General features: G+C 42.3%; 1 protein-coding gene and 1 pseudogene across 7 annotated transcripts in view; one reads left to right on the top strand and one right to left on the bottom strand.

The window, feature by feature from the left end:
- Nucleotides 1-27,310, bottom strand: part of JAK1 (Janus kinase 1) — a 238,437-nt gene that overhangs the window by 133,740 nt on the left and 77,387 nt on the right. For 2 of the 7 annotated variants that reach the window (XM_032636633.1, XM_032636624.1), the window contains exon 1: nucleotides 9,563-9,802. The exons of 1 other annotated variant lie outside the window; for it this stretch is intronic. The gene's annotated coding sequence lies outside the window, so the exon portion shown is untranslated. Of the gene's footprint in view, nucleotides 1-9,562; nucleotides 9,827-27,310 lie in introns of those variants that run through there. 4 more of the 7 variants (XM_032636616.1, XM_032636619.1, XM_032636627.1 and 1 more) reach the window with 4 other exon arrangements.
- Nucleotides 11,548-26,263, top strand: LOC116757957 (annotated as a pseudogene).

The raw sequence follows: 27,310 nt of genomic DNA on the forward strand, positions 1-27,310 counted from the left end.
CGTCCGTATGTAAAGTTCTCCTGGAACACAGCTACACTTGTTGGTTTACACGTTGTCAATGTCTGCTTTAGTTCTGCAGTGGCAGAACCGTGGAGTTGTCACAGAGTGGCATGATCCTCAAAGCCGAAAATATTTACTGTCTTCCTCTCTACAGGATAAGTTTTCTGACCACTGGTTCTGAGGGTGGTGAACAGAGATAGTACTAAGAGGAACAGAGAAATCATCCACTGGGTTGGCTGGGTCAGAAAAAGAGATGATATTAATTCTGGAGCAGTTAACTGGGAGGTGTCAACAAGACATGCAGGTAAGGGAGCCCAGATGAAATGGAAAGATCATCCCCCCGTGGGGCCTCAGCACCTGCTGCTCCCTGCCTGGTACTCTTCCTCCAGGTCATGGCATGAGCTGGCTCCTGCTCATCACCCATCATTCAGGTCTGAGCCCAAATGTCGTTTCCTCAGAGGTAGCCCCTCTCCCACCCACCTAAGCATTCTCTACCAATTACCATACTTAATTTTCTTTATCGCACGTAACAGCACCTATTTATCGCCATGTTTAACATCTTAGAATGTTGGCTCCTTAAGAACAGGGCCCTGCCTCTTGTTCCCCACTGTGTCCCCAGTGCCTTGGCCAGTGCCTAAAGCTGTTCAGCTGGTATTTGGGGAGGTAGGGAGTGGAGAAGAAGAAATATGAATAAAAGGGACAACTGGGGCACAGGTGAAAGCAGGTCATCTGCACAGTTCTAGGAATAAATAAGATCTGCCGTTCTCAGAACCTTTAAGAAAGTCTGTATTGGGGGCGGCGAGAGAGGAGAGGAAGAGAAGACACCAAAGAGAAGAGAGCAAAGACACAGACAGAAAGGAGAGAAGTATTGTGTCTCAGAAGCCAGACAGCAGTGCGGTGTGGGACATCTTTCAGGAAGGGGGTGTTTAGCAGCATCAAATGCTTTAGATAACAAGCACAGAAAAAAGGCCTAAGTATGACAGCAAAAAGTCACTGGTGACCTCAAAGAATAAGTCTCAAGTGTGTGGAGGTGGCAGTCAGGTTGCAAAGGGTTAAAGAATGAGTGAGTGGGAGGAAGTAAGGCTTTCAAGGCATTTGGCAGCAGAGTGGACAGAGGTGCTCCCGGTGTGGTGGGGGTGGGATACTTCTGTTTTTCATACAGTGACTCAAGTCTGACCTCACCAGCCTGCCTCTCGATCCTCTCTGCTCCAGTTGCAGTGTTGGTTCCACCTCAGATCCTTTGCGCACGCTGTGAGCCTGCGCTAACAGGCTCCCACTCTCTTAGCCTGGCTAACTCCTTCACCCTTCAGATTCCAACGTAAAAAAAAAAAAAAGTGTCACAAAGACCCCCTCTTCTTACTGCCCCCCACCTCTGCTTTATACCAAACTAAGACATCTCTCCAAGTACTCAGAATAATTAAAACAAACAGTTGAATAATTGTTGAGTTATTGTGTCTTCCAGTAGCAAGGAAGCTTCTGAGGGCAGAAATCAGGACCGTCTTGTTCTCACATAATATGCAACCTACAGATAATTGTTACATAATGGAATGAACATGAAAACCTGAGAGTGTTTTTATCTCAGCCAGTTTGTGCATCCCAAGTGGCTTACTTCACAAATCCACATCAAGTAGGCTTACAATTTACGTTCAGGCCAGTCTGGCTTCCTCTGACCTCCCCTTCCTACTTCTGACCAACTGAGTGAAGGTCATTCTAAACAAGTAAAAAGATGGGGTGTTTTGGAGATACCACCAAACATCAAATGATTTTCCCAATTAGGTAACTGATATACAGTGATTAGCAGACCTGCCTAAAGTTTTACAGACGGCTTTTCTGGAACAAAATCGTTCAGAATATTAAATTTAGGCATTAAGCATCTTCTTTTTTTAAGTCTGTACTTTGTGAACTAGCCCTAAAATGGGTTTGCAGGTGTACCTGGCAAAACATCCAAACATCCAGTGCACTTCTTTACTGTATGAGTCACATCTGTCTGCCTCCCTGTGTGTGATCAATTAAACTAGTTTAATAACAAGATTTTTCACTCGGAAAATATACATTTGGTAGATTGTTTTCTCCCTGATATTTTTCTTCTGTCTTTTCTCTCACCATAACATAAAAGATTATTTTAAATTCTACTAATTGAAAAAAATTGCTATAATTTACAGCCTTGCTATAGTTGAGCTTAATTAACTGTGCAAATAAGCCTGCAGATATAATTGTGCTTAACTGAATGAACTGCTGTCAGTTCTAATACCCTTAAGCCCTTTAAAACACCATTAAAAACAAGAGTTGCATTAATTACAAATTGTTCTTATCTATTCCCACTTTATACATTCGAACTTGTCTGAATTAATGTACCTGAAATTAATAGACCTAAATTTATTATTTTAAATACCTACAGGTCAGCCTGTTCACTATATGAGCTGGACTTCCTTACCTACTGCACCCCCCCACCCAATAAAAATTAGGGAGTTCTACTGTTATTTTCCTTCTCAAATAGAAAGACAAGGAAAAGAGACAGCTAACGTCTTTGGTATCAAAGCACATGGGATGAGACTATCATCAAGAGCTCTTTTCCAACCACATGACAACTACTGTTCTTGAGAATATGAATAAATGCAACATAAACATTACTAAGAAAGAACTACAGATATATTCAAAATATGATTAGGAGGAAGGACCAACTTTTTGTACAATTTTATATTTGGGGTAAATCTTGTTTTAGGAAAATGCAACACATACATGGAAAAAGAAACTAATAAAACAGCATTCAGGGGAAACAACATATATTTAAGAGTTCTCTTACACTTTTATAATTCATTAAACAGCAAAACTCCATAGCATATTATCTGATTTATAAGATTTTAAATTTCCACACAACTCTAAAGACACCATTTTACAAACAGGTATGCCTGTGCCTTTCTGCCAACAGCTCACCACTCGCTAAGTAAACTGAATCAGGGAGAGCAACACAGTACTGACTTTCCCGGGAAGTCTAGTACATTCCTACCAAATTATATACCTTGGATGGCATTTAAAGTAAAATTAAAAACACTTTGTTTCTCATTTTTTCTTAAAAATAACTTATCTACCACCTTGGTGCGGTCTATATCTCTTCTAGATTTGAGAAACTGCCTTGTTTAGGTGCCTAAATGTTTTTGACTTATCCATTTCTAACTGAAGCCTTTGTAATATAGAATGTATCAGCTACTCTTTGTTTTGCATTTAGTGGGTCACACTTCCCTACCATCTTAAGGCATTCTGAATATAATGAGCTCTTTGTTTTTACCACAAAGCATACTCACCAATCAGAAGGAGGAAAAAAAAAAAGGAGAGCGCGCGTGCTAACAAATGTTTAGCTCACAACATGTACCTGGCACCATTCCAAAATCGTTAGGTGTATTTAGGTGTAGTCACTCAATCCTCAAAACAATCTTAGAGGTAGGTACCATCTTATCTTCATTTTATGGATAAGGCAACAGGCATAACTTGCCCACATTCTTACAGCTAGGATCAAACCAACGGTCCAGCTCCAGAGCTTCCAAAAACACAGATTATGAAAAACAAGACTAATCTACAGTAAATCAGTCTGTGCACCATCCAGAGGCGTAATTTAGTTGACCTGATTTAGTCCCCCGCACCACCCCAACTGGTGGGTTCCAGCTGTTACCCCCTTCTCCACAGGTAGCCACAGCTCCCCTTTTTAAGTTTTGCAGAGGCAGCCTCCTCTTGCAGACCTCTCCAATCACTTACCCTGAAGAGTGAAAGCTCCTTCTGTGAAGCAAAGATTCCTCACTGGGTTTTAACGCTGAAGAAAACCTCTTCTTCAAGCCTGTCCTGTCGCAATCCTGACTGCAGCTTCTTACTCCACCCCCACCTCTGCCCACCACTTGCTCACCTCCCAAGCCCTCAGGCTGCCCTTTTCTGCTAAAGTCCAGAACTATATGGCCTCATCTCCATTATGCTCCACAACTTGACCTCTTCTCTTCTTAATGGACTGGTCATTATCAACACCAATTACTGTACTGTACTGTGAAAGTGACACCTTCAATATGCTAAGGTATTTACGATGGCATTCACCCCTCCACTAAATGGCCCCAGCCAAGGTGCTCCACTTTTTGAGTTATGGCTCTGCTTTTCATAAACCTCTCCTCATTCACTTCCAATATAAAAACTAACACTGCCTGCCTCAGAGAATGTTCCTTCCTGTATTCATCCTCTTAACAATTCCCATCTCTTGTGTTTTTTGTATTTAATCTCCTATTGACTTGAAAACCAGTTAGGTAGATTGTCTACAAATCCTTTATAAATTAAAAGCAAACCAAAAATAAGTTTTACTCTACTATAAGGAAAGCATATACAGACTTCATGACATCTATTTTGGCTCTAAGCATTTTCTATTTCCTAGTAGTCTTCTAACAGTTGATAAGTGGTGGATAAGTAAGGAATGTTTTCTGTGATGGGGAGGATGAAGAGTTGCACAATGGTCAAATGAAGCTGACCCTTTATAGAACTGTCAGTGCTTCACAGCTGTTGCATTTTCTAATGTTATTCTTGAGCTCAAAAACTGTGAATGGCTTCCCATCTTCCCTGTTCATTCGATCAACACAGGTCACAGTCCCTGACCTCACACTGTACACAGACTTGTGCAGTCTTCACAGTCTGGCCCCATCCTGAATGTCCAGCCCTACCTCCTTCTGCTGCCTCTCAGTACCCTGCTCTAGTCACAGTGGCTGCCGTGTATAACCTGCAACTGAGAAACTCTCAACAGGCTCAAGGGTCTTCCACTAAACTGTAAACTCTATAAAAGCAGGATTTTTGCCTGTTTTGTTCTGTTTATTCACTCCCTGAGACTCATAGCAGGAGCTCAAAAAGTATTTACTGAATGAATAAATGGATGAACAAAATGCTGTGTGAATATTACTGGTAAGTAAATTCAGTTACCACAGATTAAAAATATCTGAACAAAGACCAGCTCTGTCTTCTGCCTAGAGTAGACTTAAAGAAATTTTCGTTTTGCTTCTAAAGCAGGTCTTGCCTCAGGATCGGCAGTTTACTCATAGAGCACCAAGGAAAAAATGTGTGCCCGCTGCCAGCTGTTAAGAATCACAGATCATAAAATCTCAGAAGTAAATATACCACAGAAACGAACTTAAAGTTTTATGCTTTCTTCTTGCCTCAAACTGCCAAAAAAGCTGGTGCACTTCACAGGAAAGAATACTCACAGGAAGTAGTTTCCTGCCCCAGAAACCCGGTCATTTCAACATGGCAGCTGTTTAAAACCCCATGTTACCATAGGGTTTCGGGACAGGAAGCAATAGTGGCACACCTAGCTGAATTCAGGGGAGAGCAAGAAGCAGAGAGGAAACAACATGCCAAACGAGAACACAGCTTGGAGGTTAGCCCACAAAGTATAAAAATAGTGAACCAATTCCTCTAATGTCTCCTATAATGTAACTGCCCGTACATCATATTTATTAGAAAAGAGAAAATGAAGGGCATAGAAACAAACAGCACCTTCCTTGGTCACTACTGCCACTTTTTTCATCGTTAGCTCTTCTTCCAATATAAATGACTCTAACAGAAAAGAAATTGCTAAGAACGTTATTGTCCTTAAATGGAAAAGGGAGTAGACCATGGATGACTCTTCTCCTGTACTTTCTTCTTTCCTCTATGTTCTAATTTTTTTATGAGTTTTCCCTCATTATAGTGAGAAAATAATCTTTATGTTTAAAAAAATACAGTTGGGCTTCCCTGGTGGCGCACTGGTTGAGAGTCCGCCTACTGATGCAGGGGACGCCCCGGTCCGGGAGGATCCCACACGCCGCGGAGCGGCTGGGCCCGTGAGCCGTGGCCGCTGAGCCTGTGCGTCCGGAGCCTGTGCGTCCGGAGCCTGTGCTCCGCAACGCGAGAGGCCTCAACAGCGAGAGGCCCGCGTAACGCAAAAAAAAAAAAAAAAAAAAAAAAAAAAAAAAAACCGTTAAAAAATTTATGTTCTAATAATTACATAACTACATTAAATAATTCCTCTACCCAAAAAAATGAATAACAAAGAATTCAGTAACATCAAACCATCCAATCCTGGCATTCAACATACTGCCTCAACCCCTTTCCTCCTCAACGACCAGTATATATAACAATTCATCTGGTTTTAAAAAAATCATGTCTTACAGACAACAGACTTGTGGTTGCCGAGGGGGAGGGGGGAGGGAAGGACTGGGAGTTTAGAATTAGCAGATGTAAACTACTATATATAGCATGGATAAACAACAAGGTCCTACCGTATAGCACAGGGAACTATATTCAATATCCTGTGATAAACCATAATGGGAAAGAATGTAAAAAAGCATGTCTCTATGTGTATCACTGAGTCACTTTGCTGCACAGCAGAGATTGGCACAGCACTGTAGATCAACTATTCACAATAGTTATAGTTATAATTTGCATAGCACTTCAGTTTCCATCCATTATTTACCTAGTTTTTCCCAACAGCTTCGTGAGATCGCCAAGATGGATATTTTTATTTTCATTTTACAGATGAAGAAAATAGGGGCCTGAAGTGAAGCAGCTTGCCATGACAGAAGCCAGGATCTTCTCGTTACCCACCTGGCATTCCAAAACAGGATTTCTCAAGACCAGCACTATTGATATTTTGAGCCAAATAATTCTCTGCTGTAGGCGGCTGCACCATGTATTGTAGGATGTTGAGCAGCATCCTTGGCCTCTACCCACTGGATGCCAGTAACACTGCCTCCTCTCAACCCCACCCCACCCCCACAGTTCTAACAATCAAAAATGTCTCCATAAACCTCAAATATCTCCTTGGGTGCACAATCATACCCAGCTGAGGAACACTGGTCTAAAAGAATCTGCGAGGTTCTTTCTGGCATCTTTATTCTATGATAAGGGTCCACAGAACACTGGACCACCATAAGTCAGACCATCAGAAGCTGCTTGCTCAGCAAGATTCAGTAATTAATCAACTCCCTATCCACTTAAAACAATTTTTTTTAATGTGGAAATGAACAAGAAAAACTTCCTTGTAAATACTCACATCTCAGATGATAAATCTTCTAAAAGCATATGACCTCATTAGAACATAAGTATATACATAATAAAGATATATAAAATAATGTGTGTGGGGGGAGGAAACACTTAACAGAGGAGTCGGAAAACAGACCTTGGTCTTTGTTAATAAACCTTATTAATGCAGTTGTACCTTAGTGTCCACTCTTATAAACCTATACATTCTCAATACTTGCTCCAGCTGGGTTTCTGTCCAAATATATGTGTTACTTCCAGCTACTCAGAAGAAACTAAGTGATAACTTCAAAACATTATTAGAATCTGTGGTCTGCAGTTGAAACCACTAGTGTTTGTGAACCCAGAATCTAAAGTGGCAGACCTCACTATCCCATTTAAAAGCACTCAGCTTAAATTTCTTCATGCCATTTAATGAGTCTCTTTTCCTGCAAAAGCAACTTTGCCCTCAAAATTCCTTACTTTCTACCAGCTTTTTAGCAAAAGCTTGAATTGAAAACATTTTGCAAGCTAATTCCCCTTAACAACTTACATCTGTAAAAGGTAGATACCAATTGATCAGAAAGATAATTACCAGTACATACAGAACATTAGCCAAATTGCTATTAAGACTGACTAAATTACAACAAATTGAAATGTAGTTATATTTCGGGAAATGTTTGAATTATTTTGTCTATGTACGTATAATTTATTCACCCTCTTTCATCACTTCCCAATAATAATAAGCAATTAGTATACTGTGGAGTAGGGAAACTAAACTGGCTTTATTCAACATGGAGTGTCACACTGCAATCCTAGTATTAAAAAAATACATTTTTGTAGCTATTTAGAGAAACTAAGATACGGTGTAAGTGCTTAGTTGATATGACATGCAAAGTTAAAGAGGTTGTGACTATTCCTATTCATAATGTCCACAATCACGCAGGTACCTGCATCTTTAAATGTGATCTGGATCTATACATAGGAGACATTTTCTCCATATTACAATGCATATTGTACCCAAAGTGTCTGGTACCCTTGTAGCCTCCATTAACCTTCACCACAAAGTACAAAAGAATACATTGATCCTTCAATAAAAACGACTGCCTGGTCTTGAAAAACATCAGTCACCCAAAGCAAAGGCAGAAACAACACAAAATGGAGTTTCGGAAAGCGAGGAACAAAAATGTAATCAATATAAAATGTTCATCTTAAAAATTTTTTCCACTGTGTAAATGCCCATAACTCAAATCTTTTTTCTAAAAAAAAAAAAAAGCCAACAATCAAACACTCCATGATCATACCTAGTTGTTTCTGCATTATACTCATCACTTAACTATGTCAGGTTTTTAATGCTTTCCCAAAAAAGTAATAACAATTCTATACAGCTGTAAACTCTTGCCACTGAGAAAAAAGCCCTGCACTCTTAAAAAAAAAAAAAAAGTCAACAGCATGTATCCAACCAGGGGCATAAGACAGCTCACAGCCACGTATTAAGAGAAGTGGCACGGACGATGGGATCCTCTTTCCCATGGACACACAAGAATTCGCAAAGAATATACAATCAAAAAAACAAAAAAATGTGCACAAACACCTGGCAATAATCATACCCTTTATCTAGTCCCCTAGAGAAGTTCCTCGGTAAACACATCCAAGGCGCCCACATCCCTGGAACCTAGGGGAGTGACCTGAGAGGGGTGTTTACTAGTCCTGCTAAAGCGACGACTCCCTCTGATGCTTGGCGACGGCGTGCGGATGGGGTCTGAGGAGTTACACATGGAGCCAGAGACCAGCCCCAGTTTCGGTTACTAGTCCTTTACAGCAGGACTCGCAATTCCCTGAGTGGTTCGCTCTCACTGTTCCTCTTCCCTGGCCATCTCGCCCAGTGAGCGTCTTTCAGACTTTCCGCCCGCTACCTGGGGCCAGTGTCCCAACAGAACCTAAAAGGAAAGGGGGCGTCTCCTGAGTCCCCAGACGCCCCCCTGCCCCAAACTGGGCCCCAAATCCCAGAAACTTTCCCTCGCTGAGATGGCAAAGAAGTCAAATGGCTAAGACGCTCAGCATCCGTCCTGAGGCCTGAAAAATCCTCCTTCCGCTCCCCGGCAATTCTGTCAGAGGGCTGGCGGTCAAGTTCTCCGTGCAACAGCGAGGGACGTCCAACCTCAAGCCCGCGCCTGTATCTCAGGGTGGTATAAACAGGATGTCAGCGCGTCCCAGGCTTGTTTATGAAAACTTGGTGTGCGCTCTGGGGGAGGGGGCAGCGAGCCTTAACCTTTCCCCTTCGGGCCTGGGGCCCCCGGCCTCCGACCTCCCGGCACCGGCCGTCTCCGCTCAGCTGGAAATCCCCCGCCTTCCCCGCCCGCCCCGCTCGCCCCCACCCTGCCCCGGCCCGGCCCCCAGGTCCAGCGCCACGCTCGAGGAGCGGCCCCGGGTGCGCGACGCGCGAGGCCCCAGAGCGGCGGCCGCGTCTCCAGCCAGCGCCGGGCTCCCCGCCCCTAACCTCCGGGCGCCGCAGGCTTCTCTACCTCCAGTCGGTGACACTCACCACTTCCGTGTGCGCCTGGGCCGGGGGGCTCCGGGTCACTGCGCGGGTCAGGGTCGGACGGCCCGCTCCCTAAGCGGCCAGCCCCCCAGAGCCCCAGCGTACACGCACCGGGGGCTGAGGAGGGGGCGCAGGCTGGGCTACCAGGGCTGGGGCGCTGGGCTCGGCAGTCTGCGGCTGCTACCTACTCCACGGCCGCCGCGGCCTGCGCTACCCGCCTCCCGCCTCGCCCCGCGGCTGGCCCCGCCTACCACCCCGCGGCCGGTCCCGCCTCCCCGTGATGTCACGCGCGGCTGCCCCCGGAAAGGGGGGCGGGGACCGCGGTGAAGGCGGAGGCGGCGGCACCGCCTCCGCGCAGAACCCAGCGCCTCTAGCCTTCGCGCCCCGCCCCCATGCGGCTTCTCTCACTCCCCCAGCCCTCACTCGCTTCTTTTCATCACGTATTCTAGAAACAGCAATGCAAGAATGAGAGATCTGCGAACGCAGAAAGTGAAATTGTCAGGATTTGGCCATAGGTTTACCCGTCTCGAATTTGGAGTGCCCTTCACCATATCTTTGTGCACTGCGATGCATTTCTCACAGGCCTCTGCCCCTTTTTGCCACCGAGCAAGAGATCAGCTTGTGAAGCATGAGAGTAATAGGAACTTAAGAAATTAACCTTCCAACGTTAACAGGTTACTTCACGTCCAACCCATTCTGTATTTCAAGGTCTTAGAAGTTTTTTAAAAACTTATAAATAGTAATAAAAACATTTGTTGATATCTAATGTGTGTCCAGTGATTTTCATTTTTTACTAATAATCCCTCAAAGTAGGTTTTATCTTCCTTTTATCTTTGAGGAAACAAGTCTTAATTATCTTAGTTAAGGTCACACTATAGCCAGATTCATACCTCATAGGCAGTCTACGACCAAATCATGGTGATTTTACTTCCTAAATATGTCTCCAGTCCATTTGTTTCTCTAAGTGTTCCGACAACATGATCCTAGCTGCCACCATCTCTCATCTGAAGGACCACAAACATCTCTTAAGTTGTCACTCTGTATTCAATCCAGTCTCCAATTAATTCTACAAAGTGAGCTTTTAAAAATTCAAATGTGTTCCACTCACCCCCATGCTTAAAATACTCCAAGTGCCTTCTCCCCGGAAATCCTTGGATGAGAATCTGCCTAAGCTATGCGTGATCAGATTTCTGCAGCTCGGTTCACTGCTCACCGAGGCTTCCGCATGTGCCCTGACTCCACCAACCCTGCTGGAGGATTCCTGGAGACTTGAAGAGTTACTGGCAGCTTACTTCATATGGAGCAAGTGCTGGGTGTGGTACGTGGTGCGTGAGAGGCGCATTCGAATCTGGAATTCTGGGGTTTAGGTCTGGCTCCCACCATTAACCACCTGTGTTACCCGAAACCAGCGGACCCCAACCTTTTTGGCACCAGGGACCGGTTTTGTGGAAGACAATTTTTCCACTTGCGGGGGGAGGGGGGAATGGTTCAGGCGGTAATGCGAGCGATGGGGAGCCGCAGATGAAGCTTCACTCACTCGCCTCTCACCTCCTGCTGTGTGTGTGTGGAGGGATGTTTGAGGACCCCTGCCCTAAACAGTTCACAGTTTACTTATAAGAGTTGAGGGGCAAAAAAAAAAAAAAGAGTTGAGGGGCAGACTAAACAATCTCTAGGGTGTCTTCTGGAAGGAAACAGCAGAGATAACAGAGAAGAAAAGAGAATCAAGTGGGGAAGGTCAGTCCAGCTGCCTACCTTGTGGGTGTTTGAGTGAATGTCTTGCCTCACCTGCCACTCAAGGCTGTTTGCATTATTTTCTTCACCTGTTAAGTTGGGATAATACCTTCCTCATAAAGACTATGCCGAAAGTGAACTAAGGTAATGCTGGGCCTGACACAAGTGGTGGACTTAGTAAGTTATTGTGATTTTTTTTTTTTAATCAAGCTGGGTCTTAAGGAACAGGTGGGAGTGAAATGAGTGGAGACCGAAACATGAAAGAACAGTATTTCAGGTAAGGCAAAGGGTACAGAAAAATGAAAGAAAAGCCCGAGAACAAATCTGGTTGCTTTGCAGGGCTCATGAAATGGAATGAGCAGAGGTCCTTGGTTGAGTTCAGATCCATTCCACTATACCAGGCATTGCACTGGGTCCTGAAGATTCCAAAAACAAGACCCAGTTCCTGATGTTACTGAACCACGTTTGTTTGTCGGAAGCTCAGCAAGCCAAATGCTGAGGCACCAAGGTGTGCAGCAGAGAAAGGGTTTATTCACAAGGCAGCCAAGCAAGAAGATGGGAGAATAAATCTCAAATCTGCCTCCTCAAAGGGGAGGACCTTGGGATATTTCAGAAATAAAGAAGGAGTGTGGTCTTAGGCATGGGGAAAGGTGAGACAATCAGGTCCCGCACAGGAGTATCTGAATTACATGCTTCTTCATGGCCTGCATGTTCAAAAATGGAGGCACTTGGCATGATCTGAGGGTACGGTTGTTGGCCCTCTGACTTCAAAAGGTTATTTATGGAACACTTGCACAGACCCAGTTTTAGGGTCAGTGGTCCCAACCAGCCTTAGCCAGCTGGAGCTCAAACTAAACAGCTGATCCCAAGTTCCTGGAAAACAACTTGGGCAAACATCTTACTGTTTAGGCTATGGGAATCTTGGAGGGTATGCAATTTGCAACAAAATAATTAAGGCTTGCTCAGTGAAGGCAGGCTACAAGCAGAGGGGGGTTTTAGCAAGCTGTTAAGACAAGCTCAAGAATTTCTGTTAGTTACCAGTTTCTGTTAATCCTATGGGGCATGGTTTCCTTGTCCTCTGGATGCTCACAGTTTAGTGGAGGAGATAGATAAGCAACCACTCAGTATGATTCATGCTCTTCTAAAAGTGATCAAGAGAAGAACCATGAATCCCAGCCTGAAGAAACCGAAAATAAAAGAAGAAGCTACAAGTAGCAGGTAAGTTACAGGAACCAAGGAGAAAGTGGCACATTCAGGCAGTAATAAGTATATGCTGTGTGACTGGGGAATAAGAAAAGATGGGCCTTATGCAAAAACTTCTGCCCAAAATAAATAGTGTGTTTTTGAGGTATGTAAGCAGATTTTTATTTGAGAAGAATCACTCCAGGGCAGGGTTTCTCAACCTCAGCACTACTGATATTTGGGGCCAGAAAATTCTTTGTTATGGGGGATAGGGTTGCTGTCCTGTGCACTGTAGGATGTTCAGCAACATCTCTGTCCTCTAACTACTAGATGCCAGTAGCAACCCTCCACTCTTCCCCCTCAACTCCCCAGTCCACCTGGTCCACTTATGACAACCAAAAATGTCTTTAGATATTGCCAAATATGCCTTGGGGGACAAAAATCATCCCCTTTGAGAACCACTAATGTAGGGATAATGTGGAAGATGGATTGGAGGGCAAGGAGATTAATCATATAACATTGTAGAACTTCAAACTGCAAGTGATGAGACCAACATCTAAGGCAGTGGACCAGGGAGGGATACTGAGAAGTTGTCAAAAACCTGAGGAGATAGAATAGACAGTGGGTGATGACTGCTTAGATCTGGGTGCTGAGGCAGAGGAAGGAATTTCACATGATTCCCAAATTCTCTAAATTAGTCGACGAGTTGACCAAGGATGCCACCAACTAAATTGGGCGAGGAATTCAATTTTATGTTTGAAAATAGAAAAGCTTTTAAAGATTACTCTATAGGGAATATACAGGAGAGAGAGAGAGAACAGTGTAAAAGGAGGAATAAACATATCTCCTTCTAACATGTCATATGTAGCAAGAAACCTACAATCTGCTACAAATATTCATTCAAACTGAACCAAACTAAATGTAATGAAGTAGAAGCCTCTTATTAGGAAATTCTCTTAAAAAAAAAAATCATCCAGCCAGCAATCATACATACATAGGTTTCACACATAAATTTTCATCAAAAGAACATCTGCTCACCAGTCTTTCTCTGCAAAAGCTGTTTCCTAGATTACAATGGGGAAATATATTAGATTCAAACACTAAGGTTTGCCTTTAAAAGGTTATACCAGAGGGCTTGGCTTCCCTGGTGGCGCAGTGGTTAAGAATCTGCCTGCCAATGCAAGGGACATGGGTTCGAGCCCTGGCCTGGGAAGATCCCACGTGCCGCGGAGCAACTAAGCCCGTGCGCCACAACTACTGAGCCTGAGTTCTAAAGCCCGCAAGCCACAACTACTGAGCCCACGTGCCACAACCACTGAGCCCACGTGCCACAACTACGGAGCCTGCATGCCTAGAGCCCGTGCTCCACAGCGAGAAGCCACGACAATAAGAAGCCCGCGCACCACAACGAAGAGTAGCCCCCACTCACCACAACTAAAGAAAGCTTGTACACAGCAACGAAGACCCAACACAGCCAAAAATAAATAAATAAATAAATGAAATTTTTTAAAAAACCGTTATACCAGAGACTTCCCTGGTGGTGCAGTGGGTAAGGCTCCATGCTCCCAATGCAGGGGGCCCAGGTTCAATCCCTGGTCAGGGAACTAGATCCCACATGCCACAACTAAGAAGCCCCCATGCCACAACTAAGAATCAGCACAGCCAAAATAAAATAATAAATAAATATTTTTTTAAAAAGGTTATTCCGAACAAAACTAAACTAAAATACCATTGTACAAATCATAAAATTCTGGAAACTAGAAAAGAGAGGCAAAATCACCTCAAATTTTCTTGCAGTTATTTTTTCACTAGGGATATTTTTAATACAAGCATAATCATGGTGTACATGTAATTTTGTAAATGTTTCCTTAAACTTATTTTAATTTATAAGCATTTTACTTATAAATGTTTACTACAGAAGTTTCATAACTAATGACTTTCTCCATGCAAATAACCTAAATAATAATTAAATATATAATATTTAGATAATACCTTAGGAGGGATTCACAGAAATGTAATTATTGAGTCAAATAGACTAAATAGTTTTAGATTCTTGATTCACAGATTCATAATGGCAAGTCACTTTCCAAGAAATTTCCATGAATTTACACTGCCCTAAAAAATGTACACAATGTTAGGTTTTGTAACAATGGACATTTTAACATTTTAAATGGTTTATAACTTTAATGTTTTAAAAATATACCTTGTTGGGCTTCACTGGTGGCGCAGTGGTTGAGAGTCCGCCTGCCGATGCAGGGGACACGGGTTCGTGCCCGGGTCCGGGAAGATCCCACATGCTGCGGAGCGGCTGGGCCCGTGAGCCATGGCTGCTGAGCCTGCGTGTCCGGAGCCTGTGCTCCGCAACGGGCAAGGCCACAACAGTGAGAGGCCCGCATACCGCAAAAAAAAATATATATATATACCTTGTTGCTTTAATTTTGAATTTCCATGATTGTTAAAGAGATTAATAATTTTCCCTATGCTTTCTCACTAGTTTCTGTTTTTCGTGTTTCTTTTAATTTACCAATGTGTGTGCTGGTGTGGGTAGGGGAAATACAATCTGTTTTTGTTCTTTGTCCACTATGGTATCTTCTATCAATTTGTAATAATAGGATCTTCAATTAAAATAGCAATAGTTTTTCTGTCATGCTTTTGATATGTATTTTTTCAGCATACTATTTGCTCTTTAAAAAACTATGCTTGTAGAAGTTTTCCGTTTTCTTGTAGTCAAGCATGTTGAATTGCTGTGGGTTTTGGGTTTGTTGTCTGTCTGTTCGCATTGTGATATCATCTGTGATTCTTTAGGAAATTATCCTCTCTTTTTAGGTTAAATAAATGAATACAACAAATATTTGGTGAGTACCACTATGTACCAGGCACTATTCTGTCCTGCAAATACAGCAGTGAAATAATACAGAAGAGGTTCCTAGTTGGGGAGCATAGTTGAAAACAAGTAAGTGAATAAATAATTAAAATAATGTCAATAGTGATACATGCTGAGGAAAAAACAAGATTTAAGGGATAGAAAGGAAAAGGAAATGGCATGTGTTCATTCTATATTACTCTAGGTTTTATATAGCTAAATACTTTAAATATCCAATATTTAAACCATCTAAAATTTCAGTGGATGCTCTGAAGTGTCTAAAGTACTATTTTTTTTACAATCAAGACTGTCTTTTATGTTGAAAATATAGTATTCAATAAATGTATGCCCTTCATTTAACAATCCCTCTCCCTCATCCCACCCTCCAAAAAAAGGAAAAGTAAAATTAAATGTTAAATCTTTCACCTCGAAACTAAACTTAGATGGTAACTGGACAGATCTTCTATATGACCTCTGATGCACTGAGTTAGGCTCCGTCTATGATGGTGAAATGATTACACTTTAAGAGATCCTTTTCCACTGCTTAGTACCATGAATACAGCAGACCACTGAAAATACTTACTCATAAGGATAGACTGAAAGGAAGAAAAAGAGTCTGATTAAATGTAATAGGAAGGAAACTATATAATTTTTTACTTAGAAGGAACCATGCATGACATGTAGTAGAAGATAAATAGATATTTACTAAGAGTATAATTCAACGAAAGAAAAAAAGATGAAAGCAAATGAATCATATTTATGCTTATGAATGTGCACTTTATTTATTTATTTGGCTGTCCCGGGTCTTAGTTGCAGGATGTGGGATCTTTTTAGTTGTGGCATTGGGATCTAGTTCCCTGACCAGGGATCGAACCCTGGCCCCCTGCATCAGGGGCGCAGAGTCTTAACCACTGGACCACCAGGGAAGTCCCTGAATGCACACTTTAAAACACCTTTTCAGACTAAAATTACTGAGGGGATACTGTCTAGAATAGAACTTTGATGTCTCGAGGCATCACACATTTGATACGGTATTGATTCTGCCCTCAAATTATTACTTGAGATAAACCTTGATCTGATTTGAACTGTCTCAGCCCACTCCTGTAAGACATGAGATCCTTCTTCCTCAGATACTTCAACTCTCATAAGATGATAACTCTGCCCTCAGCCCAACTGTCCCATGGCCTAGTCGTAAATTTGACTTTGGAGTAAATGTGAACCTAAGTTTGAACTTCACCTCAGCTCTGCCACTTCCTAGCTGTGTACCCCAGGCAAGTTCCTAAAATAATCCTCAGTTTCCTCACATGTAAAATTGGAATAATATTACCCAGCCCATTTACCTCCATAAATGATTATGAAGGTTAGGTAAGAAGGTGTATACAAACTCACTATTCCAACCACATTACAATGCATGGATGGCACGTAATTAGCTAGTTACTAGCTGAGGAGCATGTATTAGTATAATTCCATCAAGAAACAAATACGACAGTGTCCATCAGCAGATGAATGGATAAAGAAGATGTGGTATACATATACAATGAAATATTACTCAGCCATTCTTAATGGTTTAGGTGAATGTTGTATCCTTCAGGCCTCCCATGGAACATAATGCTCTGGTGGGTCTTCCATAACATTTCCCTTCTAGTACGCCCCTCCAACTTCTTAATCCTTCCTCTGCCTCCTGCCAGGGCAACTCAGGCTTCTCCACTTCACTCAGGCTTGGCCATCACTTTCTCCAGGCTCCTAACAGCATCCCATAGTGACTTTGTCTCAACCTCTAAGGTCCCTGCTAAAGTAAATCCTCTGTCTTGAAAAAGGACCCTTAGGTCTGAGCTCCAGAAATATTTATCTTCTCTCTCTTTTTTTAAATTGGAGTATAGTTGATTTACGCTGCTGTGTCAGTTTCTGCTGTACAGCAAAGTGAATCAGCCATACGTGTACATATAACCCCTCTTTTTTGGATTTCCTTCCCATTTAGGTCACCACAGAGCATGGAGTAGAGTTCCCTGTGCTATACAGTAGGTTCTCATTAGTTGTCTGTTTTATACATAGTAGTGTATGTATGTCAATCCCAACCTCCCAATTCATCCCATCCTCTTTTCCCCCCTTGGTGTCCATATGTTTGTTCTCTACGTCTGTGTCTCTATTTCTGCTTTGCAAATAAGATCATCTATGCTATTTTTCTAGATTCCATATATGTGTGTTAATATACTATATTTGTTTTTCTCTGACTTACTTCACTCTGTATGACAGTCTCTAGGTCCACCCATATCTCTGCAAATGACACAATTTCATTCCTTTTTATGGCTGAGTATATACTTCTCTTAAGCAAGGTTACTTATCCCTTATGTAACTGATTACGTTTCTCCCTTTGATTGTTAGGAAGCTCAGCATCAAATATTAGTCATATATGTATAATATATAGGAACTTATAGCACATACTTCATATACTATCCTCACAACAGCTTCATCTTTGCTTTCACTTATTTTCACTTCACACTGACTCTTCCACTTGTATTTATTCACTACACTATCTGCTCAGCACTGTGCTAGGTACATATATATCATCTCATTTAATCTTGGCTTCCCCTCTTGTGGGATCTTGGGCAAGACACTGAATTTCTATAAGCTTTGATTTCTTCATCTGTAAGTGAAGATAACCATAATGTCCACTTCATAGGGTTGTCATGAGGATTAATAATGATAGTTAACATCACTAGTTATTAGAAGATACTCAAATGTTTTTGCCTAAAAAATTAAAATATCTCATATAATTATTTTATAAGATGTTAATGTAGTAATGTCTGAAAAGATAAACATCAGTTTATCATAAAAACACTCAATATACAGAGCAGAATAAGTATTACTAATCTTATTTATTATGACTTTAACCTAATTGAAAATTTCTGTGGTTCCTGTAATTAACAGCACTATAACAGAATCAATAAAGCTAAGCTATAATGAATGTTAACACAGAAGGGCTCATTTATGGATTTTTAAAAATATAGGACAAATGAGATGATGGCCACCTCAGAAGGCCGTGAGCCCAAGGATACTTTACTACAAAATTTATTCAGTTTTCCAGGAATATCAGATTGACTTTAGACTGACTTACTAGCTATAATAATGAGGCTTATTCTACCCCAGGGACTTAGTATACTGCATTAATAATGAATACACTTTGAAGAAATGCTATTCTAACAACTAAGCTTAGTGCCCCGGAAAGACCACTGGAACAGAAAGCAGGAAACTTGAAAGCAAGTAAGCTCTACAACAGACTACAGAGCATAAGGCAGTCTATTTAACCTCTCTGAACTCACATTTCGCCTGGGTTAGATCACATGATCTTCTGCTGCCTACCAGCCTCAAAATGCTATGCATATTTATTTCTTACCCTCACAGTAGCCATACAAAGTTTACTGGCCAAGAAATCAGATTTGCATTTGAAGTGGAAAGCCTGAATTATATGCCCAAAAGCAATAGGAAGATAAATTACAGCTTAACAAGAATCCGATTTGATTCCTTCCTAATTTCTAATTTTCCGTTTCTTTGGTACGAGAATGATATCTAGGAATCTTACAATCTCAGAGGTCTATGCTACCCAACAATTCAACTCAATTCAGCAAATAGTTAATCAGTACTAATATTTGCCAAGCACATACTAAGTTCTCAAGTTTCTGAGAATATGATGCAGGACACATATGATCAGTAACAATCAACTGAACAGCCATGTGCATTAAGGTACTATATGTACTCACGCTCAGGCCACTGAGCGTGGCCGCCTCTGTCCAAGGGCGGCATGCTTCCTGCCCTCAGGGACTGTAGTATGTAGTGAAAAAGGAAAGACATCCGTCAAAAAATAAGTGATCAAGTGTCAAATTTGCTGATACAGGTAGGAAATGTCATAAGATTTCAGAGATAGGACACATCACTGAAAATCCTGGTAGGCTTCCTGGAAGATGAAATGTGAGCAAAACCTTGAAGGATACTGAAAAACAGAGACGTTAGGCCTATTTAATGGGTACCTATAGCCTTCTCAGAATTGGTAAGATTAGATTTAATTTTATGTGTGAAATGCGTTTGTGTTGTCTTCACTCAATTTTAGGTACCATGACAGCAGAAACCAGGTATCATATTCTTATTTGATTCAGCACAACAGATATTTATGGAGTGCCTACTATGTGTCAGGTACTGTAAGTTTGGAGGGGAGGAAAAGTCAAAGAAGAAAAGAGAAAGGAATTGGAGAGATAAATCAGAAGTCTGCCTCTCAAAGATCTGGGTAAACTAGGTTTGAACCCCCAGCCTTTACCTGGCCTGTAGAAGTATAGAGCCATTTCAAGAGCTGGGTAACTTCCACCGCCCCACGTCTAATGTGTTCTGCAGTGTTGAAACGAAACTTGGCCTCTTCCTGGTTTTCCCATCAAAGGTACTCCTACAAAGCTGCCTGGGTTTAGCAGCAATCGCTGGAGATGTAGGTAATTGTGGGGAGGAATCACAGCTTTGCTGCGCTGATGGCTGCTCTCTTCCCTTTCCCTCTGCCTTCTCTCCTCTCTTTTCCTCACTCACTCCATCCCAGATTGTCCCCACGCATCTCAAATTCTCCCTGTCTTAACACAGTAAGTCGCCCCTCCTCCAACAGCCAGGTCCTCGGGTCTCAGCTTTGTGCCTCCAGCACTCCCCAGCCTATTATTCCATTACACCGAATTTTCCAAACCTAGATGCTTCCATCCCCAAGAGGAATTCTGGCACCAGCTATTAAGAGACAGTAAAAGTTTCTCCACCTTGTTACGAAGAGCTAAGTGCACTGGAGACTCTAAGAGAAACCTGAAGTACTATGGAGGGACAGAAGGAGGACAGAGTGCAGGAGACAGGTCAGGAAAGGTTACTTGGCCCCTTCTAAGCGGTCTCTCTCTCTCTTCCAAATTCGTGCAGTATTGATTGCCTGCATCACTCCTTGGACTCTTGCCCTCTGTTGCCTTCTATCGTTATTTCTCTTTCTATCTGTCTGTGTGCTTTGTCTCCCGGACCAGATTTTTTGCAGCTTCAACACAGCAGCTTTTCCTGTTCCTCCCCAGAACTCTCATGGGTATAATAGGCCTCACTGGTGGGTCTGTTGAGTCTCAACCTGCAGGAGCTGTATGATTTGCCTCGTTTGACACTACCGTCCCTAAATTTCCCCCCAAAAGGCCACCTGGTAGGAGGTTTTTTTTCTTTAATTAAAATAAACTCTAAGAATATATTGATTATTTAACCAATTTGCTTGAGTTGTCTGGAGATGCTCATTCATGTTACACCAACCAGCAGCTGAAAAGGACTAACGTGTATTGAAGTACCCCTAGGGACCAGCCACCTGCTTCAATTCTCACAATCATCTTTTGAGGTAAGATTAGGGAATTTACCAAAAGTCACACCACTACAGAGCAGGAACTAGAATTCTAACCCAGGAATACCTAGCTTCAAAGTGCCCATGCTTTCCACTACCCCCATCCCTAAAATAATAATGCTCCTTTAGAGACATCTCTAAAAATAAATAACGTTTCTGTATTAAAAAGAAGAGTGGTTATTCACTATGATACAAACTAAACAAGACCACCCCAATAGTTAGGGTCCTGGAGTAGTAGAAAGAAGTTGACTCCATGAGCTTGAACAGGTGGTTTCACCTTTCTGAGCTTCAGGTTATTTATCTGCACACATACAATCTCACGGAGTTGATGTCGATGTCAACATTAAATTAAATTCTATATCTATATAATTAATTATATATAATTAATAATGTAATTATATATATATATATATATATATATATATATATATATATAATACCTGGTAAGCAGTGTTAAGTGGGACTGCTTTTCCTTCTACAGAATGTAAAATGGGAGTTGACACAGAGGTCTGACTTTCAGCTTAGTTGGACATGTGCTTTTTTCACTGGGTTAACACATTATTTGGGAGGGGCATTAGCTGAATCACACAAGAGCATATTAATCACTAACTCAACGTCAGCCGACAGCAACCGCAGTTCTTGGAAGTAAATTCACACTGCTGTCAACATCCTTCGAAGTCCTTCTCCACATTAACTACCGCTGCCTCCTAAACAAGGTACTTTCAGATAATTGCTATCGGCCCAAGTAGGTGGTAAGAGGGTTTAACGTATGAGCACTGTAAAACGGGAGGAAGTTTTGGGAGGCTGGTGTGGGGAGATGGGACCACTCTTCCCAGGCCCTCAACTATACCAAGTGCAGCTGGCTTGTGTTTCTAAGAGCACAGACTCAGCACTGAATTAGAGCTAGGTTTTAGTTCTACCCATTCCTAGTTATGTGACTTAGAGTTTTAAATTTCATTTTTCTCATCTGTAAAGTGGGGATGATAATAATTTCTATTTTCCAAGGCTGTTGTGAAGATTAAGTTAAATAATGATTTTAAAGCACTTAGTACAATATCTGGCACATTATAAGCCCTTAAAAAGTTAGTTATATTTTTATTATTAACAGGGAACATAGCCTTGAAGTTCTAAGATGCAGGGCAATTAAAAAAAAAGGAAAGAAAAGACAGGCTCCCTGTTGCTGAAGGATCAGGTTCAATGGCACAGTCAGGCACACAAAGTCTACCATATCTGGCCCCAAGCCTCTGCTTTACACTATGGTTACCTGTACACACTCTGCGAAAACCTCCTTAACTTCCAGAAGCAAGCAGAATTCCTCCTTTAGTTTCCCAGAGTACTTTGCATATACTTTTGTACTTTCCCGTATCACAATATATTCTGTGTGTTTGCATATCTGTCTCCACTCTACCCTACCCCATCCCAGGCTGTGAGTTTATGGACAATGGAAACCATATACCATCTTTGTATTTGCAGCCATTAGGCACTCTGTAAGTCTTGGTTGGATGGACGATGGATGGATAGATGGGTGGATAAGGAACATGGGACAACAGTGGCTTTGTAAAAGAATTGGGACAAGGTACCCAGGGAACAGGGCAAGACAGTCTTTGCTTCATAAATGTTCCTAAGCCTGGGTCTGAGCAGAAGTCTAGAGGACATGACATTGGCAGAATCGTTTGCCTGATGAGGTGGTTGGGCAATCTATGCCTTCTAGGGGAAGCATGAGTGCATGGTGACTGCTGTCAAGACCAGTATCAGGCAGAACACCTTATCTACCTGGGAGCCAAGGCAGGATGATGCCTCTAAGTTTTCCAGCAGCCTTCAAGGTTAACATGGTTAAGCAATTAGGAGTAACAAGTTTTTCCAGGTGCGGTGAATTGCCAGCAGGGCAGACAGACTTGTGGACAGAGACCATCTGCCCTGTAATTATGTTCACTGTAAACAATGATACACAAGATCTAGAGATAGTAAGGGGATATGCAGTGTGATTCCCACAGAGGACAGACCATCTGAAGATAACGTTTCAAAATGCCTAGAATATAAATTATTTTAGAACATAAGGCAATAGAAAGGGAGATTTATATCTTGACTTTTCAGGAATCATTCTATTTTCATTTTATTTTATGCTTTTTGTTAAAGGCAACTGAAGTGATAATATTTCATGATTGATCATTTATTCTGTACTTCATACTTTTTTTAAAAAGTGATGTACTGGAGTCAGCTCCCACTGGCTCATGAGAGCATACTGTGTACATTTCTTCTCATCTACACCTTAGATGACTTCACAATGGTATCTTTAAATCAGCCAGGAGTATTTACACCATGGAAATGGGCAAACACTACAAATCAGGGTTTCCCACTCCCACCTTCTCTAAGAGCTGATTCTTTTTTTTTGGCTGCATCGCACAACATGTGGGATCTTAGTTCCCCGACCAGGGGAACAACATGTGGGAACCTGTGCCCCCTGCATTGGGAGCGTGGAGTCGTAACCAGTGGACTGCCAGGGAAGTCCCCTAAGAGCTGATTTTTAAACCTTTACCAGCACACCACTGGCTTTACAATGAATGATCCCAATTAATACTCCCAACACATCTATTTTATAGATGGGAAACTGAAGTTTAGAGAGGTTAAATAATGAAAAACTTATTACAAACTTTTTGGTGGCAAAAGCAGGATTAAAACTGACACCATCTGCCTCCAAAGTTGATGCAGTTAACCATGATGGAGGGAACACTTACCAACTCATTCTGTAAGGCTAGCATTACACTGATACCAAAGGCAATAAAGACATCACAAGAAAAGAAAATTACAGGTCAATATCCTTTCTAGATGCAAAAATCCTGAACAAAATAGTAGCAAACCAAATCCAACAGCATATTAAAGGGATTATACACCATGATCAGGTGGGATTTATCTCAGGAATGCAAGAGTGGTTCAACATAAGGAAATTAATCAATGTAGTAAACCACATTAATAGAACAAATGTAAACAAAAATTATCATCTCAGTTGTCACAGAAAACACATTTGACAACACCCAACAACCTTTCATGATACAAACATTCAGAAAACTAGGAATAAAAGGGAACTTCTCCAACATGATAAAGGTCATTTATGAAAAACCCACAGCTAACGTCATAATAGTAAAAGACTGAAAGCTTTCCCCCTAAGAGTAGGAACAAGACAAGGATGCCTACTTGCATCACTGCTATTTAACACTAGTTGAATAGCGCTATTCAACACTAGTTCTAGCTAGAGGAAGTAGGTAAGAAAAATAAATAAATGGGAAACAAATTGGAGAGAAAGAAGTAAAATATCTCTGTTCATAGATGTCATGATTCTACATACAGACAATTCCAAAGAATCCACAAGAAAGCTACTAGAGCTAATAAAAAAATTCAGCAGGGTTGCAGGTCACAAAATCAACACACAAAAATCAGTTGTGTTTCAATACACCAGCAATGAACAATTCAAAAAGGAAATAAAGAAAGCGATTCCACTAGTATTCAAATAGCATCAAAATGTATAAAATACCCAAGAATAAATATAACCAAGGAGGTGAAATATTGTACACTGAAAACTCTAAAACATCTGTGAAAGAAATTAAGGAAGACCTAACTAAATGGAATAACATCCATGTTAATGGATTAGAAGACTTCAAATTGTTAAGATGGCAATACTACCCAAAGTGATTTACAGATTCAACACAATCTCTATCAATACTCTAGCAACCTTTTTTTCAGATATGAAAAAAACCCATCCTCAAATTCATATGGGATTGCAAGAGGCTCCAAATAGCCAAAATAATCTTAAAAAGGAAGATCAAAGTTGGAGGACTCACAACTGATTTCAAAACTTACTACAAAGCTACAGTAATCTAAACAGTGTGACACTGGCATAAGGATAGACATATAGACCAATGAAACAGAATCGAGAGTCCAGAAATTAAACCCATACATCTATGGCCAATTGATTTTCCAGAGGAGTACTATTTTCATTCAATGGGGAAATATTAGTCTCTTCAACAAATGGTTCTGGAACAACTGGATTTCCACATGCAAAAGAATGAAGTTGGTGCCTTATCTCATGTCATATACAAATATTAGCTCAAAATGGAACCATAAAACTCTTGAAAGAAAGCATAGGGGTAAATCTTGGTGACGTTTGGTTTAGCAATGGATTCTTAGATATGACACCAAAGCATGAACAATTACAAAAAAAAAAAAAAAAAAGATAAGGACTTCCCTGGTGGCACAGTGCTTAGGAGCCCGCCTGCCAATGCAGCAGACACAGGTTCGAGCCCTGGTCCAGGAAGATCTCATATGCCACAGAGCAACTAAGCCCGTGCGCCACAACTACTGAGCCTGAGCGCTAGAGCCCGTGAGCCACAACTACTGAGCCCACGTGCAGCAACTACTGAAGCCCGCGCACCTAGAGCCCATGCTCTGCAAAAAGAGAAGCCACTGAAATGAAAAGCCTGCGCACCACAATGAAGAGTGGCCCCCGCTCGCCACAACTAGAGACAGCAACAAAGACCCAAAACAGCCAATATATATATATATATATATATATATATATATATATATATATAAACTGGGTTTCATCAAAATTGAAAACTTTTGTGCATCAAAAGATATTAATAAGAAAGTGAAAAGAGGCAGCCCAACTTTCTTGGCTGGGGCAGCAGCCACCACCACAGGGCCCAGCTGAGCACACTGGGCCACACGGTGCTCTCCCCAGCTTGGCTCCTCTATAGCCCTGCTATCCAGCACTGGGCCCCAGCCATTACCTTTGAAAGCCTGGACATCAAGTTCTCACTGTGGCTTATCGATGAGGAGATCATCAGCCATAACACCCAGTGGTTCTACTTACAGCCCCATTACATCTTGGGCCTCCTCATAGGCCATCACATCTACTTTTCAGCTCAAATCCACCAAAACCTTACCATTGAGCCCTACACCATCTCCAGCCATGATGAAAGGGCTTTAGTGGACCTGGTCATCAAGGTTTACTTCAAAGACACCCAACCCAAGTTTCCCACTGGAAGTAAAGATGTTCCCATACCTGGAAAACAAGAAGATGGAGACATCATTGAGTTCCAGGGCCCAACCTGGCTGCTAGTCTACCAGAGCCAAGGAAAGCTTGCCATCTGTCCAGACAAGAAATCCAACCCCATCAAGAAGTGAACTCTGTTCACATGATCACAGGAGGAACAAGCATCACTTGGATGCTACAGGTGATCCGTGCCATCATGAGGGACTTGGATGACACCGTGTGCCAACTGCTCTTTGCCAATCAGACCAAGAAGGACATTTTGCTGCAGCCGGAGCTGCAGAAACAAACATTCCACTTGCTTCAAGCTCTGGTACATTGTAGACAAAGCCCCTGAAGCCTGGAACTACAGCTCGGGCTTTGTGAACAAGGAGATGATCCAGGACCACATTCCGCCCTGGAGGAGGAGCCTCTGGTACTCCTGCCCCGAGCCAGTATGCCTGCCTGCCCAACCTGGACCATGTGGGTCACTTCAAGGAGCGCTGCTTCCCCTTCTGATGGCTGGGCACTGGCAGCATCACACCCTGAACACTCACCATGCTTTGTCCTCAACTAGTCCTCCTCTGCCAATGTTATTTAATGCTGTGGCCCCAGGTTCGGTCTGGCCTGCCTATGCCCTGGGTGGTCACCCAGCTGGGCTGACCTGAGGGGTCCTCTTGGAAGCAGAGCTCTGTTTCAGGTGGGCCACAGCTGGCAAACTTCAGGGCAAGTTCCTGTCTGGTTCTCACTCAGCCCTGTCCCTGTCCTCAGGACTCTTTGTCTCTCCCTTCTTGCCCTCTTCTCCTATTACAGGGATGAGGCTGCCATCAGCATGCCCCACCCAACCCTCCCTGCATGGGTCCACAGTCTGGAAACAAACATAAAAGTAGGGGCAGCCCAGAGCTGCAGGTGCCAGAACTGCCCCCAGCCACGGTCCTTGGACCTCTGCCTGCCACCCCTCACTGTCTGCCTCAGAGCCACGACTAGGTCTCAGCAGCATCTCATACCACGTGAGACAGGGGATACCAAAAATTCCTGGCGGGGAGTGAGGAGGGGTGCTGGGGGTGAAAGGCTACCTCCCACCCAAGGGCCCAAGCAGGCCCCAGCCAGCCAGGAGCTTGGCTCTTCTTGTGGCTGGAGTGGGAAGAAGGTGTTGGCTGAGGGCCCATCAGGCTGGCACATGGGCCATCTTGAAACCCTGGCATTTTCCCCTAACACACCGAAATATTCAGGTAACCTTAGGAGCTCTAAGCTGTCAGCTTAGCAGAGTCTGATTCACCATGGGGAGGGGTACTGGGGCAGGGGATTGATGGCAGAGCTCTACCCACTCCTCCTGCCTTCACCTGCAGCGTGGGGAAGATGTTGAACAATGTCTCTTGTCAGAGAGACATTTTCAGTGGCCCCTCCATTGCCTTTAAATAACAGCTATGCTAGCCTCATGCATATCAAGTTTTTCAAAGTTATTTATAAGCAGGAAAAAATTGAAGTAAAACTTTTTTTTTTAACCTAAGCAAATCTTTTTTTTTTTTTATTGAAGTATAATTGCTTTACAATGTTGGGTTAGTT

Source organism: Phocoena sinus, chromosome 1 (assembly GCF_008692025.1).
Source record: "Phocoena sinus isolate mPhoSin1 chromosome 1, mPhoSin1.pri, whole genome shotgun sequence".
NCBI classification, from domain to species: Eukaryota; Metazoa; Chordata; class Mammalia; order Artiodactyla; family Phocoenidae; genus Phocoena; species Phocoena sinus.